Raw genomic sequence first — 17307 nt, 5'->3', positions numbered from 1 at the left:
CATCTAGAGGTATTATGGGGTGTCATCGAATTCCGTTGCCATGGCGACAGATCACTCGCCATCAAACAATGTTTATGATACTGCTGTAACTCCCATGTACGTTGTCCGATCGACCTGAAACTTCCCACGTTTGCCAACGGCCGAGTCCTCGAGACATCTGGCTGACGTCGACGTGCGGACAACAGCCTGCGGAGCGTCGAAGACCCGCTCAACGCCGCTTGCAGCTTTAATTCTTCTTGTAATCAGACTACTGTTATGATCGGCATTTGTCATCAATTGCCGCTCACTTTATCTATGTTATTATTATTACTTCTCTTTATAGAACAAAACAGCCATATTTCAGTCATTAAAGAAATGGGGACATATTAAACACATTGTCAGGTTCATATTATTATTTAGTGTCTCTACTGTGACATGTCTCCATGCTTTAAAGGTTACCTATCATGCAAAATGCACTTTTTGAAGTCTTTACATCAATATGTGTCCCCGGTCTGTAATGAGACTCACAAAGTGTCAGAAAAAGGTAAAGACCGACGGGTAATAATGGATTTTGAGCCCTATTTTTCATTGCACATCCTGCTACTAAATACGTCACACGCACGCTCTGTTGACTGGCTTAGCGGCGCGGATGCGATTAATTGCTATAAAAACACTCTGCTGCTACTACGGACGGTATTACTGCCAAAGCACAATAACATTTCAGCTTGGCTCTTATGGTGCTCATAAATCTTTTTCCGCAGGTTATTATTATTATTCTGTTGATCAATGCTGAATCCATTCTTGTGAAAGGTGCACTCCGGTGGATTTTTCTGCGAGCGGCAGGGAGATCAATATACTTTTGCCTCTTTGCAAATCTCACATCCACATTTTTTATGAAAAGCCATGGATACCTATACTTTCATTCCACTTAGTCCATCTTTTCTGTGTCCAGTTAAAAGGCAGGTCATGGGCATCGTCAGGTTCGCTAGTGCAGGTGGTCCCGGCGGCTGTGGCCGTTGTTGAAGCCTCTTCAGGCTCCGCATCAGCAGGCCTCTCCCTTGGTGTGGAGCTGTCAAACTCGACCCTAACACAACTAAAAGTTGTTCCGTTCCCGTTGTAATTTTTAGACTTCTTTGCTTGTGAATCTAAAAGCTGCGAGGCTTGGCTGTTTTCGTTTCGCCATATTTTTTATTACAAAGCCAGAGTTAAAAATATCAATATGAAAATTTAAAATACCGCGCCGGCATCTCCGCCGTAACCATAGCAACGTAAGTAGAGTAAAGAATGCAGCGCCGCCACCTAAAGATGGCAACACCCAGAAATATTCACACATATAAAACAAATATTCAGAAACTGTAATGAACAATGACTATTATTTATTTCAAGAACTTTTATTTACAGAAACTCAACATTTCTAATCTGTGTGACACAAATATGCACAATTGTTTTGGGCTCCCCCTATTTATCTCAAAGTCGGCCTTCAGGGGAGCTCCCCCCTCTTTAGGGGAGTCAAGCTCCTCCTGGCTCCCCCCCGTTTCGAACACTGCCAATAATATATGCCTAAAAATAATATGTTAGGAGACCTTTAATGTTTAAAAAGCTCTTTATTTTTCTCATACTGCCTGTGCTGCAGTACCTCTTTTCACCCTCTGTCTGAAACAACCTGATCTCACAACACACTCTCACTCCATAAACGTCCAGGAGCGACGCTTGGTCAGGGTCCCCGAGGCGTGCAGTTGTGACGCTCCTAGGCTCCTTCAGCTTCATAAAGGGACGCAAATAGCTTTCAACTGATTGCAATGTATTCCCATCTGCGGCGGGATTTGACGGTCATGGAAGCACGGCATTCGTTTGTGTCGGCTGCCCTTAAAGGCAATGTGCGTGTCCATTCCCATTGGATAACGGAGAATTGTACACCCGGAAGTAAGTATTCCCCTTACTGTCGATTGATTTGACAGTGATATCTGCACCACTCATCGAATAAAAAACACCAGATTACCCTTGTTAATTACACAACATTGATTGGTTTAAATTATGTGCAATGCTTTTGTATTTTTCCCCTTAGATTCGGAGAAACAATAATTTTTTCGGATTAAAGGATGGCAGAAGACACTACACTACCCAAAATCCCCAGCTATCGTTTAGGACTACACCATGTGCTCTGTTTGACAAACCCAAACCCTGTGATTAGTTCTCAAGCTCTGTGATTGGTTGACCTCCAACTGCATTCCATATGAAAAAAAACGTTTCGTAAAAGATAAAATCATACTTTATTCAGCAGTGCTTGCTTTACTCTTTGAAACTCATCACATTAATGCATTGTAATAAATGGTGCGGCTGCATTAAATATAACACATCTGTCGTAGTTCATTATTTTTATTTATCTACATAGATCGGGCTCAGAATAGACCGGAAACTATTCTTTGACCGTTCAGTTTGAATTTCACAATAAAGTTAGTAGTAATATTTTGTTTTGATATTATTGTTTTCTATTAACTACTAGACCGCTGGGTCATGTTAAGACCATCTTTTCTGTGTTGCTGTGGGTTTTTTCCTTCGCTTTTGTGTTACAAATATCAAAACAATAACTAAATATATCCGTCGTAAACTAAACCAGAAACAGCAGTATATTTTATTTTGTTAACACTGTAAACTTGACAGCTTTTTAACCCAAACCACCTACTGGTTAAAGCACGTTATTACATGTTTAGTAATGCAATGCAGGTAGATTGTGTTGCTTTATAATGACTGTTTAAAATGCCTTTTTCTTAATGTATTTCATTTTTGTAAAGCACTTTTGAGTGTGTTATATTTTATGAAAACATTTAAATATTAAGAGTATATACAAAATAGGAGGAAAGTAGAAGGTCAATGATAGAAATATAGAATAGAAAATATCAAGAAGATACTGTAAATGGTATCTAGAATAATAATAATAATAATAATACATGGGACTTGTATAGCGCTTTTCAAGAAACTCAAAGATGCTTTGACAGAGAATAAAAAAACAAACAAAAAAACAAAAACAAAGAAATACAAAAAGAGATCAACGAAAGGACACGTTTGGATAGTGTGCCCTCAATGGGTTTCATTCCATTTCAAAGTGCTATTTGACGCGTGTAAACTTTGCGCACTGCCACTCCAACATCCAATCACAGAGCTTGAGAACTAATCATGGGGTTTGTCAAACAGAGCACATGGTGTAGTCCTAAACGATAGCTGGGGATTCTGGGTAGTGTAGTGTCTTCTGCCATCCTTTACTCCGAAAAAATATTTGTTTCTCTGAATCGAAGGGGAAAAATACAAAAGCATTGCACACAATTTAAACTAATCAATGTTGTGTAATTAACAAGGATAATCTGGTGTTTTTGAGTTGATGAGTAGTGCAGATATCACTGTCAAATCTATCGACAGTAAGGGGAATACTTACTTCCGGGTTTACAATTCTCCGTTATCCAATGGGAATGGACGCTCACATTGCCTTTAAGGGCAGCTGACACAAACGAATGCCGTGCTTCCATGAGCGTCAAATCCCGCCGCAGATGGGAATACATTGCAATCAGTTGAAAGCTATTTGCGTCCCTTTATGAAGCTGAAGGAGCCTAGGAGCGTCACAACTGCACGCCTCGGGGACCCTGACCAAGCGTCGCTCCTGGGCGTTTATGGAGTGAGAGTGTGTTGGATCTCACCAGAATGCATGGCTCCACCGCGACTCCTTAACACTGCATTGCGTGGTGGAGTGATGAACTTTGTTACATGTACGTGTCTGCACCACGCAAACAACCGCAATGTAAAGTGAATGAGGCTCCTTTGTCGTGGTGCACACACGCATTTAAAACTTCCAGCAGTGAGCTTTTATTCTATAAAACGTTTTTAAAATCTACTTTATAGCTTGTAGTCACTCACGGGAGCCTTCTTTTATTTTATTTGTTTTAATACGATACAATAACGATACGATACGAAAATACTTTATTGGTCAGATCAATTCTGAAATTTGACTTGCGTCACAGCAGCTCCATGTCCAACATCAACAGACAAATATGCAGACACAATACATGAAACACAAACAACAAACATTTAACATAACAGCACAATCAGTGAGAGACAACATGCTCAAAGAGCCTTCCGCCTGCATTTGATCTGGGATTTAGCTGTGTATTTAATGTGAGGATTGACTGATGCACAAAGTAGTGCTTCGGTCTGACTTTATTGAATCGTGGGACCCTGTATCTCCGATTAGATGGTAGCAGTTCATATTCACTGTTCAGAACATGGTTTGGGTCAGAGATTATGTTGTTGGATAGCCTTACTAGGTTGTTATGATGAGTCATAGAGTCTCTGACAGGATTGACCAACAATCTTTGAGCAGATTTTTAACAGGTAGAGCAGTTTTCATTTTAAAGCTGCTGACAAACATTTGTACCAGGTAGTATTGCAGTACTGCAGAATAGACATGATCACAGATGTAAAGAACAACAGAAGAATTTCTCTGCTCGCCCCAAAAGACCTAAGACGGCGGAGAAAATTAATTCTTTGTTTTGTCCTTTTGCACAGATACAGCTTAGTAACTGTAATGTCATTACTGCTGTTATCAACAGTGACGCATTACATTACTACGTTACAGACAAATGTAATTTGATAACAACAACGCGTTACTTATCGAGTCCTTACCAATTTGAGTCGACTTTCTTGCCCTGCATTGACTGAGCTACAGTATAACCAGGTGCTTTCACTGCAGTGACAGGACCTTGTTTAATGGAGTAAAGAGCAGCTATTAACACCCTCCCTGATTCAGTGCCTCTATTACTAACACTACACAGTCAGATGAGTCTACACTCTGGCGCTTCAGCAGGCCTGCAGCAGAATGAAATGTTAATAGTGTAAATCAGAACTGGAGGTAAACAAGTATATTATTTGTCTGATGCCAAAACAGCATATTTCACTTGCTTAATCAGTAATAGTTAACACAATCCTCACTATTTCTTAGCCACTTAAGCCAAACTTACTAGTTTGCTCAACATGATTAAAAAAATATGAACAGATTAGTTCCTCATCTCATGGGACTGCTGCAGAATTGCATATTAAATATTCAGATGTTGAATCCCAGTTGGTCGCTGTGCCTGTATATTTAGAACTGCTAAACCTTTTAAAGAGGCTGTATTTGGCTTTTGGGGGGTTTCCCTCTCCTTTAGTGTGTTCTATAGGTTTTATGCATGGAAATGGTCTGAAAAGGCTAAAACCCCTGTGTTCCATACAAAGGGAATTTCACGCTCTTATTGGCTAGAGCTCCAACACATTGTACCGGATCATCTCTAAGCAGTTGACCAATCAGAGCAAACTGGGATCTGGTTTCTGACAGAGGGTGAAAAGAGGTGCTGCAGCACAGGCAGTATGATAAAGGGCTCTTTGAACATTAAAGCATGAAGTAAACTAAGTAAAGTACTGTGTATTTTAGATAAACAAACATTTCTTTTTTTGATTGACTTTTTTTGATTATGTTCAAAATTGTATTTGATAATGTTTTAAGATGACACAAAGAGTAGCAGCAGTCACGATTTTGTGCTTTTACCAAATTTGAGTATTTATTCTGGGGTCTTCATCCAACCATGTCTGTTATATAGACAAGTTTACGCGCCAAAACACGGGTAGCGCCATGACACTACACAAATGCACTTCATTTCCGCCGGAAGTCTTTTGCACAGCGTCTGTCGGTGTAAACCGATGTAAACAGTCAGACGGGCACTGGTGTAAACACAGCGATTTCGATGCTAACAGTGATGCTAGCTTGGGAACACGATTCTACTTCTTTGACAGGAGATGGCGTTACTCTCCCCCACCCGAATTCAGTGCAAAACTGGGAGGATAACATGACGACGTGGCCCAGCATAAAACCAAAATAAACTGCCTTATTTAGGTCATGCCCACAGGAGCCAACAGTTGTCTGTTGTTTACATAATGCACAATTTACATGATCTCTTTATGCTGTGCAATATATCATATGTGCCTGTACTGTTTGAGTGAAAATAAAGTTTGATGTAATTTAATTTCATTATTGCACTGTTATTGCATTATTGCATTTCATATGTTCCTTAGAGTGCTACAATTTCTTTTAACACAGTTCATCATTCATATTAAGCTCATACTGTACATAAATAACACTGAATTAATTAATTGTTGAGAGGAAACTAAAGAAATGGCTTCAACAAGAAAGATCACATGTTTAATCCTAACAGGTATTACAAATTAAAATATAAAAGCAGCCCACACAATTACATCACCATGAAAATATTCATATATAATATAAAAAAATACAATGCATGCAGTATTTGTTGTGTTTATCTGTATTTAATGAACAACATGGCTGGGTGCTGGGTGCTGGTTTGTGGTCGTAGCACTCTCTATCTAACCACTCGTTCAGGTGCTTTCTCGAGTGATTGCAACCAACTACCGCACACGTAGTTCCCGAACCACTTTTCTTCATGTTGTAATTGTTATATCCTCTTTGTCTCTGCGATATCAGTGCTTTGTCGGCACAACGGAGCTAGCTAGCAAAACAAACCCAGTCCGCCAAAACGGAAGTGCATTGCATCGAAGGGAGGAGTTCAGGATGTAGAGCGGAAACGGCTCAATAACTTGTGTATTGTTTAGAGTATTGATTACAGCGTTTAGAATGTGTTAAATGAAAAGTGATGAAAGAGAATATGAGGAGAAACGGCGTGTTAAGCATATATTGAATGTGAAAAGAACCTATCCTCTGTTTAAATGCAATGACGGACATTGGAGACGAGGTGAGCCGGCTGGCGGGGAGGAGCCAGCAGAGGATATATATAGCAGCGCCGGAGGAGAGATCCGCTGTCTTCTTCTTGCTCAGGAGAACCAGATCACAGCTGTTTTTTGCCGGAACAATATTCTGTCTGTAACACTACCGCGCCTTTTTTAATTAAAGTATCCCATTTGAATCTTTTCAGAGACTCCATTTAGTCTCATTTTAAAGCTTCTCTCCTGGACGCGAGAATAAAGAACATATTTAACACAACTAAATAACACGCTAAATCGCCCGCAGGGGGGAAATTGGTCGCCCGCGTGCATGTTCTAAAAATAGCACAAGTCACCATGGAGCTCCGTCTAAAAAAATTATTGAATACATTTTTAATTTTTAAATGACAATATTGAATATAACATTTTAAAAGCACACATTTTGTATGTAAATATGTAAGTGAAATGGAGATTTGGTGCGTGAAATTGAACTCTGACCCCAGATAGGTTCAGAGTTTAACTCCACGCACCAAATCTCCGTTCCACCTTTAGCTGAGACAAGCTAGCATGAGCAGCTACGATCATGGGCCTCATCACACACACACACACACACACACACACACACACACACACACACACACACACACACACACACACACACACACACACACACACACTCACAGCAGTGGTGAGGATCTCAGCCTGCCACTGACGTTCAACCAGAAAACATCAGCCGTTAGCTGTTAGCAGTTAGCAAACAGAGATCACAGCTCCTCATATCTTTTCAGAAATTGGACAAAAAGTTAAACAAGTACAAACCACAGACTGTCTGTGTCATAGTGAATACAGTCGCTGGTTTATTTATGTCTGTAGGCCGTTGTTATGAGTGTGGAATGAGCATATACAACGTTAGCTTAGCCTGGTCGACCCAATCTCCATTCAGAAAACAAGCATTTTAAAACGTTTTTCGCCTGCTGTCTTGTCTGCAGACTTGTCAAGCATTAATTCATGGTTTTTACTAAACGGTATCAGTATGTTGTTACTTCGGCATCATTTAGAAACGTGTATTACAATTTAATCACGGTAAAATATGTTCATTTTGTTGTAGTTGTAGCGCGTCTTGTTTGAATGATGCGAGTAAACACAGCTGGCAGCAGCGGTGAAACCGAGCGATTAGAGCGAAGTCGCGTCCGGTGTGAACGCAGCATGACAACGACCCCTGATAGATCTCGCGAGAATGTGTATAAATATAGATACATTTTCATAACAAAACAATGGGGTTGCTATAGCAATGGTAAATCATTGTTAATAATTATTGTGAGGAATAATTAACATTAACATGTGATCAGACAGTCCTTCACATACAGTAAATTAATATGTATTCTGATTATTATTAATAATAATATTATCATTAAAGGTGAACTGTGCAATTATGTTATTCAGGAAGTTTGCATCAAACAACTAGCCCTTCGTATTACTCAGTACCCTTGAAGTAGCCCTCGGTGACAAAAAGGTTGGTGACCCCTGATTTAGAGGTATCTGTCACCAACACATTTTTAATATCAGTTAGAATGTACACCCCAAAAGTACATTTTTTAGGGCATAACCACATATGACGACATACGTACCACAGCTATATTTACTAAATGAATAGCACACAGCAATCTTCCTTAAATAAGAAGCTTTCAAAAATATATACAAACCCTTTTTATATTGGAATGGATTGAATATAAATCCTTATTTTAAAAAAGTGGAAGAGTTCAAAGTGATTTTTGGAATTATTTTAGAATCCCACCAAACATTTTCTGAGTTTGATGGGGGATTGTGAAACTTTGCTGATTAAAATATTAGTTTTCTTAAATGATTTATATTTACTTAGATTTCCACAGTGGAAATAAGAGCAGATCTAACAAACTGTGTGCAGATTGATGAGGTGTGATGATATAAACTGCAGCTGAACTCTCCTACACTCGGAGCTGTTACAGAGCGCTCTGCAGCGTCTGGAGTTTCTCCGCATTACTTTTGTCATTTTAACCTCACAAACCCCCCCTGCTGAGTGTTTACATATCAGCTCATGTACATCTACATACCCATATTGGGGAAAGTCTTGCATGACTCCTGGCTACTGCTACAGCAGGGCTTCAGAGAAATACAAATCAAACAAATGTACACTGTATTTCCTGTTGTTGCTGGAATAGGGAGCTGCTCTCACACACAGACATGATGTTGGAACAGTCCGTTGCAGCATTTTTCCTCTTCTGCACAAAAGCCAAAACAAATATTGAAATGACCAGGAGGGAGTTCTCTTCCGCCTGGTTATAGAAAAAGCTTCTTATATTCTTTAGCATAGCTAGCTAACCAGATGCTAATAACAACAATACCCGGTACCGCTCTCTCTCTCTCGCTTGCTCACACAAAATACGCTCGTGCCACACTCACACAGAGCCGAGCTTGAGTGACACACAAAGACTCAGAAGTAGTTGTACTGTAATGTAGCCTATTATTTTCGATGGCGTTATTGTATGATCAGTATGACAGATGAACAGATCGCCACTGGGCTTACAACTAAAGACAAAGCCACGCAAAAACTGCGGCATGTGTATGGCTCCTTATACTGCAAGTGCTGGAGCGGCGTTCCGGCACGTGATTAAATGTTACGCTCGTGTTTTGTTCAAGGAAGTCCTTGGCCAGGAAAAACAGGCAGTCGCATGTGTAATTTTATTGCGGTCTCTAGATTTCTTAGAAAAAAAATTTTTGCGTACGTTTATGAATTACCTCGAGGGCTGTAACAAATGGTCTCGCGGACCGTATACGGCGCGGAGGTTCCTCACCCCCTGAAACACATGAGTGCATACTACAGTTTAAAAAAGCAGTAATACAATCTGAGCTAACAGGAAATGCTGCGTTTAAGTTTAATAAACTGAACAAAAATATAAACAAAAGACTTCTGTTTTTGCTCAAAAATTTTAGGAGCTGTAATCTAAAGTCTAAGACTTTCAGAAAACCAGTATCTGGTGTGACCACCAATTTCCTGACTCAAATACATTTATAATATTTTTTAAATAAAATGTGTTAATCGTAATAAGTTGACTTTACTTAGAAAACTTCAGGAAACCGATTGCCTCAACATTTCCAAGTAAAGTTCATCATTAATTTTAAGTTGTTTCATCTTAAAAGTACTGAGTTCAGGCAACTTATATCATTACAGTAAACTTGAGTAGACCCAACTCAAGATCATTCATTACGATGACTATAAAAAGTTGGTTTAGACAACTTAAATATCTGAGTTATGTTGAATTAGCACAACTCATAATAAAAAGTGAACCTTACTTGTCAAACCAGTTCACTTTACTAGGGTAATATCAGGAAACCGATTGCCTCAACATTTTCAAGTAAGCTGAACATAAAATGTTAAGCTGTTGTAACAAACAAGACATTTCAATGGTAATGATAATCACATTTTATTTGTTTTGTTAACAAACATATTTTTGAGGCTGACTTCTGTGCTTTCATCGGAAAAATGTACACATTTTACACAAAAACAAAGTCCCTCTGTGGAACGCGGCCTTTGAAAAATAATAATAATTACAAAGAAAAATCACTTTTCCAAAAGAGAAAAGGTCCCAGTGGTATGGCAAGCCGATTTAGCTTTTATTAATTTTTGAAGGATATCAACAAATAAATTCTTACTAGAAATAATGTTTATTTCTGATATCAAAAATTGAATTTTAACTTGTTAGAAAGTGAATTCCTGATATCAGAAATTAAATTGTAACTATTTGTAATGTGTATTCTTGATATCAGAAATGCGATTTTAACTAGTGAGATTTGCTTCGTTTTTCTCATTCATTTCAATGGGAGTCGAAATTTGAATAGTTCAAATGCCAGTTTCTGATATCAGGAATTCAATTGTTACTAGTTACAATTACATTTGAACTAGTAAAAATACCAATTTCTGATATCAAGAATTCAATTTGAAGTAGTCGAAATGCCAATTGTTGATATCAAAAATACAATTTGAACAAGTTCAAAATCGTTTTTTTTATATCAGGAATTCAATTGTAACAAGTTATAAATACAAATTGAATTATAACTAGTAACAATTGAATTCCTGATATCAAAAAAGGATTTTGAACTAGTTCAAATTCCGACTCCCATTGAAATGAATGACAAAAACGAAGCAAATCTCACTAATTAAAATCCCATTTCTGATATCAAGAATACACATTACAACTAGTTAAAATAGAATTTCTGATATCAAGAATTCGCTTTATAACTAGTTAAAATTCAATTTTTGATATCAGAAATAAACATTATTACTGTAAGAATAGATTTTTAGATATCCTTCAGAAATTAATATAGCTAAATCGGCTTGACATACAGTCGGAGGTGCTCTGACTCACTGCACCAGGGCATTTTTGAGGACGACTTCTGTGCTTCCATCAGAAAAATGTACACATTTATAAAAAAAAAAATCTTAGTGCCTGTGTGTACTGCAACTGCCTTTGAAAAATAATAATAATTACAAAGAAAAATCACTTTTCCAAAAGAGAAAAAGGTCCCAGGGGGAGGTGCTCTGAGTCATTGCATCAGGGCATTTTTGAGTGATTGTAGTTTTGGTTTAAGGGACTTATGGCCAAGTGAGAGCATCACCCTTTGAATAAATTCAAAAGTGTTCTTCAGTTGTTGAGGGTATTGCAAATGTAGGGCGTAGATGAGCCCAAAAAGTAGGCACATGGCATCTGGGAGAGAATTGATGCCGTCCATCACCATTTTCCCTTCCAATATGATGGCGATTGCTGACGGTGCAAGGTGGACTGAGTCAGGTGAAGCCAGGCTGTCTTCAGGGATGACTGTAAGGATTCCGATGGAGCTGTTGGAGATGTCCAGGTCATCACAATCCTATAACATAGGCAAAAGTACAATTACAACCACAATAACATTTTAAATACAGAGTTTACCTTGGCCTGCTGAAGGCCCATTTTTGGCCAGTATCATAACAAAAGCTAAAATATATTTATTAGGGCTGTCAAGTTAACTCGTTAATAACGCGTTAATAACGCGTTAAGGCAATATTTTTTAAGGCCACTAATTATTTTAACGCAATTAACGCATGTGTATTTTTTGTCCTCGGCCGCCCCGTAGTTTCAGAGCGCATCGAGTTTAAGATACCATCTACAAGCTGATGCTGACAGCCCCGCTCCTGCCGTCCGCTTGCGGCAGACCACACTTCCACGCTCTCCGGCAGGCACCGACTGGCCATCGGGAGGACCGAGAGGGTGTGTTTATGTGTGGCGCGAGAGAGACACCTTACGTGTATTGTTGTTGTTGCTGTTAGCATCTGGTGCTAGCTAGCTGCGCTAACGGATATAAGGAGCTGTTTAAATGAAAACAGAGGAGTGACATTTCACCGACAACTGCGCAGAGCACTTCACTTTATGCAGGTAACCAGACAGTGGGACATTGTGGGAAAAGTCAGCACACTCAGCACGGATAGTGCGCGCAACATGATTGCAGCGTCCAGGCAGCTCCCGTTCGAGCATATGCCTTGAGTTGCACATAGCTCCAACGATCCAAAACACACACACACGCACGCACACACACACACACACACACACACACACACACACACACACACACACACACACACACACACACACACACACACACACACACACACACACACACACACACACACACACACACACTGTATTATTTTATGAGAGAGGTTCCAGATTGAATTGAGGCGAACATTTGTAATTTTCAGAGGTTGTTGTGTTTAATATTCATGAGAATATTTGTCATTGTTCAAATGATAATAAACATTTGCATAAAGAATATTTGTCCACTCATATGTTGACAAGAGTATTAAAAGCTTGAAAAATATTCCTCTAAGGTACATTTAGAACAGATAAAAAATGTGCGATTAATTTGCGATTAATCGCGATTAACTATGGACAATCATGCGATTAATCGCAATTAAATATTTTAATCGACTGACAGCCCTAATATTTATGTAACACAAGGGACAGGATAAAATAGATTGGGAGTCCTGTGGCGTAGAATTTAAATAATGATGAAAAAAGACTACTTACAAAGCAAGTCTTGAAGAAGTCATTGTTTTCATCACCCAGGATGACAGGAAGACCTCTGAGGACTGCTGTTCGCTTGCCATTAACATCTGTACCCTGAAATATATAGAAACACACATTACTCCTAAGTGGTCAAGAATGATTTGTTAACAGAAAAATAAAAAATTATGTTATTTGTGTATGAAAAAACGTACGGCTGGTGCCACCTGTTGCAGATACCCCTCAAGTTTGCGACCAACACTTCCCCCCTTGGATTTAAAGATGTCAAAGAAGCGGGGAGTGTATTTATCCAGTTCTTTGAAGGATTCCATCTTCAAATTTTTGCTCGACACACGACAGAATTCTGCAACAATCTATGGGAAAAGTTAGACAAATTAAGATTTCAAATCGAATTTAAAGCCATCTTGGTCCTACATTAACGAATAAAAAACACTCACACAAATGATGCTAAAAGTAAAGTATGGAGGCATTATTGTAGCAAAACTATTAAACGTGTGTCTTAATCTGTGTTTGCGTATTCAGATGTGTTAATATGTAATACAATCAGTAAATATGTTCTGAGATTTTTGAGCATGAACAGGAATCTTCAAACGTGTATTAAGATTCTATCTATCTCCAAAACTTAAAATACAGACAAGTGTCTTTTTCGAAACTTTTGCAATAAAAAAAAATATTGGAAGATTTGTAAATGCATGCAGCAATCAACAAATTTGTCTGGGGATTTGTCCAATACACATTCACAAATCTTAGGACACATTTACAGATTGTTTTAAAGATTTCGATATATGATGTTTTGATACAATAATGGCCCCATATAAAGTGCTTTACAAAGAATCATAGGTCACTTCAGTAGGACAATTTCAGACAATCAGATGTGTTGTAAATCTGTATATCTGGAGGGCTTTGCAATACTAGTTTCCTGCCCAGTGTAATTGTTTTGTGTTGCTTTTGTTTGAGCAGACATTTTGGGACTCTGAATGACAATAAGCAGTTCATTTTTGTTGTTGTGTTTTGATAAAATGTGCATAACCAAAATTATAAAATGATATTCAAATTTAAACCATCCTAAAACAGGCAAACAGTTTCAAAATACCTGACTTTCAGCAAAGAGTACTGGCCATCTATCCATGATGTCCTTTACTGGCGTCTCCAAGGTCACAAACTCCCTTCTTTTCAGGGCAAAAGTAGAGTCCATGTTCTTGTTTAACAGAGTGGCATTTGGAGATCTTTTTTTCATCTCTTCCACAAGTTCCGTTATTTTGGACTCCATAATAGTCTCATCTTCACCATCATGTAAATGGGTAGGAAGTTCACTTCAAACCGCTTGGGTCTTTTGTAAATTCTTAGAGGCGCTTGGCCTTTTCTTTTCCCTTCATTTACGGCCACATCATTACACCCAGCTTGGCGTAGGTTTTGTGCGATAATTACCCATTTAAAATTTGACGCTATTTTTCCAGCCATTACATCCATTGGAGGAGCATGGTTCAGCGAGACATGGATGTTTTTGAATAAGAGCAGTTGCAAAATCAAGGTATTCTTCATCACAGGGATATGCCTTGAAGCTGTAAATGGTCTCAGCAAGTTTTCGAGGATCTCATGCTTCATGTCCCTGGGCAATTGTAAATATTTCTTGTCCCTCATACAGATGTAGCACTGAATTTCGGACTCCAGCTTACAGCTTCCTGCCTACGGCCTGCCAAAGACCAGTATAGAGGAATGTTAAGCCCTCCCACTATTTTCCAAGAGGGCGTTGCCAGATTTTCAATTTCAGGTTTTAACCAGGAGATGGCGCTTCATTCACAAATACAGAAAGACAAGTTTCATGGACTTTCAGTTGTGTTTTGAAGAGCATTTGAACACATCAATATTTTAGATCAACTAAAGTATATCTAATCTTGTAATTCAATAGTATATAGTCTTTATATATTAAATAATCATAATTATAATGTAAATGTTTACATTACACTTCTTTATTTGTTATGCTCATACTTTAACCTTTACAATCGTTTGCTTTAATATGCAGTATATTTTTGTGTTTGCTTCCTCCTGCTCCCTTTCGGACACATACTGTATGATTTATTATTATTATTAATATGAAGATATTATTAAGATAAGATAAGATGTTACTTTATTGATTGAACATTTTAGTTTAGAATGTGCTGTCCCACGGTAATTCAGAAGGCTCACAGGTCACATTCCGACCATTATTTAGAACAATAGGTGCTTTCACACCTTCTACAGTTTGATTTGTATAGAGGGAGCTCTGTCAGTTTTCGAATTACCCATTTGCTTTCGGGGAGCCCTATTTTTCAGAGCACATCCTGCTACTAAATATGTCACACGCACGCTCTGTTGACTGGCGCAGCAGCGCGGATGCAATCAATTGCTATAAAAACACTCTTCTACTAATACAGACGGTGTTACTATGCCGGCGGATGTGGCCGTTGTTGAAGCCTCTTCAGGCTCCGCATCGGCAGGCCTCTCCCTCGGTGTGGAGCTGTCAAACTCGACCCTAACGCCGCTTACAGCCGGCCAACTAAAAGTTGTTTTCCGTTCACGTTGTCATTTTTAGACTCCTTCGCTTCTTTGCTTGTGAATCCAAAAGCTGTGACGCTTGGCTGTTTTCGTTTTGCCATATTTTTTTATTACACAGCCAGAGTTAAAGAATATCAATATGAACATTTCAAATACCGTGCCGGCATCACCGCCATAACCATAGCAATGTAAGTAAGAATGCAGCGCCGCCACGTACAGATGGCAACACCCAGACATATTCACAAATATAAAACAAATATTCAGAAACTGTAATGAACAATAACTATTATTTATTTCAAGAACTGTTATTTACAGAAACTCAACATTTCTAATCTGTGTGACACAAATATGCACGATTGTTTTGGGCTCCCCCTATTTATCTCAAAGTCAGCCATCAAGGGAGCTCCCTCCCTCTTCGGGGGAGCCAAGCTCCCCCTAGCTCCCTCCCATTTCGAACAGTGTCTGTTGCTGAATGGCCAGCGATTAGGTGCGGCGCATTTATCAGAGCTAACTGCCTGCCGTCAGATTTCATTTTAAAACTATTTCTGCGCTCATAAAGAATGATAAGAATAAGAATAATGCGTATTGAACTGGTTTAATTAATTAGTGAGTTTATTTAACACTAGAACCGCCAATCGGGTCAATTTGTGTGATGTGTGTTGTGGGTGTGCAATGTGACTTTTTTTCAATAAAATATTAAAGTCTCCCAGTCCGTGACTTTTCCTGAAAGTGTGTTATGTAGCACCCTATGTTGTTAAAAATGGCATTCTAATAGCTGGATTTGACGGGTTTAGGTAGGCCTATACAAAAACCTCTTGCGGTTCCAGTGTTAAGGTAATTAGGTACAGTAGAAGCCCTTTTTTATCAGTCACGAATTTAGCAGTTGAACATAAAAGTCAACTAACTGAGGGTCACTTGCAATGACAGTGTTGGGTCTAACTGTAAGCTTGTCACTCAGAGTAACCTACCGTTAATTTAGCTGCTGGAGAAGAAAGATCAAGGGGGGAGGGGGGGGAGAGAGCTGTGGTTGATGGGCCATTAGTTGTGTAAATACACAGCTGAGAGCTGCCGTTTCATTCAGACTGTTTAAAAAACTGTAACAACGGACTATTTTTCTTAGCGGATGCATGTCAATTTAAATCAATACATACAACTATTTTTTAAATCAATACATACAACTATTTTTTAAATCAATAAAAACATTTTCTAAATCCATAAAAGCATTAAAATTAATATTGGGAGTCATGTCGTTACTTTGTTGAGAATGTGGCCGTGTAATAAGTGGGATAATTTGCAGCGACTTGTTCCTTATTGGGAAAATAACACCCGTCATGTGTGTGTGTAGAGGTGTGTGTGGTTAAAACACTTTCATGAAGTGAAGGAATTTCCTTCTATAAAACGGCTGTGGGCAGCAGTGAGTGTCACGGACATGAATTCATAGATCAAGGCAGACTGGTGCACACACTCTCCTGTCCTGCCAGGCGACATGCCCGTTCTAAGCCGTGTCCCTCACTCCTCACATCCCAAGCATCCCCACAAGTGTATTATGTTGTTACATCTCAGATGTTATGTTTCAGTTGTGCTCTGTCTATGTTCAGTGATGCAAACTTGTCACCTTTCGGCGAAATTCGCCGTTTTGAATCCAAAATAAGTCGTTTGTGTGATTCATGTAGATCTGCAATACAAATATTTTTGGGGTATGGGGGGGGCTGGGACCCGGAGTAATCTGCGGCCGTGAGCTGTTATGTGCCATCATGACACGCATGGTGTTCTTTTTTTATATATTATAATGAAGTACGAGCTGTGTGCTCGAGTCTTCCTGCCTGTCGGCTCTGCTCATGGATCGGGCCGGCGCCACGAGGGGGCAAAAGGGGGCATTGCCCCCTCAGTTGTATTATTTGCCCCCTCACTTTGAGCATCATTCATCCATCAAAAAGTACAATAA

This window comes from Notothenia rossii (genome assembly GCF_949606895.1).
Source record: "Notothenia rossii genome assembly, chromosome: 8".
In the NCBI taxonomy this organism is placed as follows: domain Eukaryota; kingdom Metazoa; phylum Chordata; class Actinopteri; order Perciformes; family Nototheniidae; genus Notothenia; species Notothenia rossii.
This window is presented reverse-complemented; position numbering follows the sequence as displayed.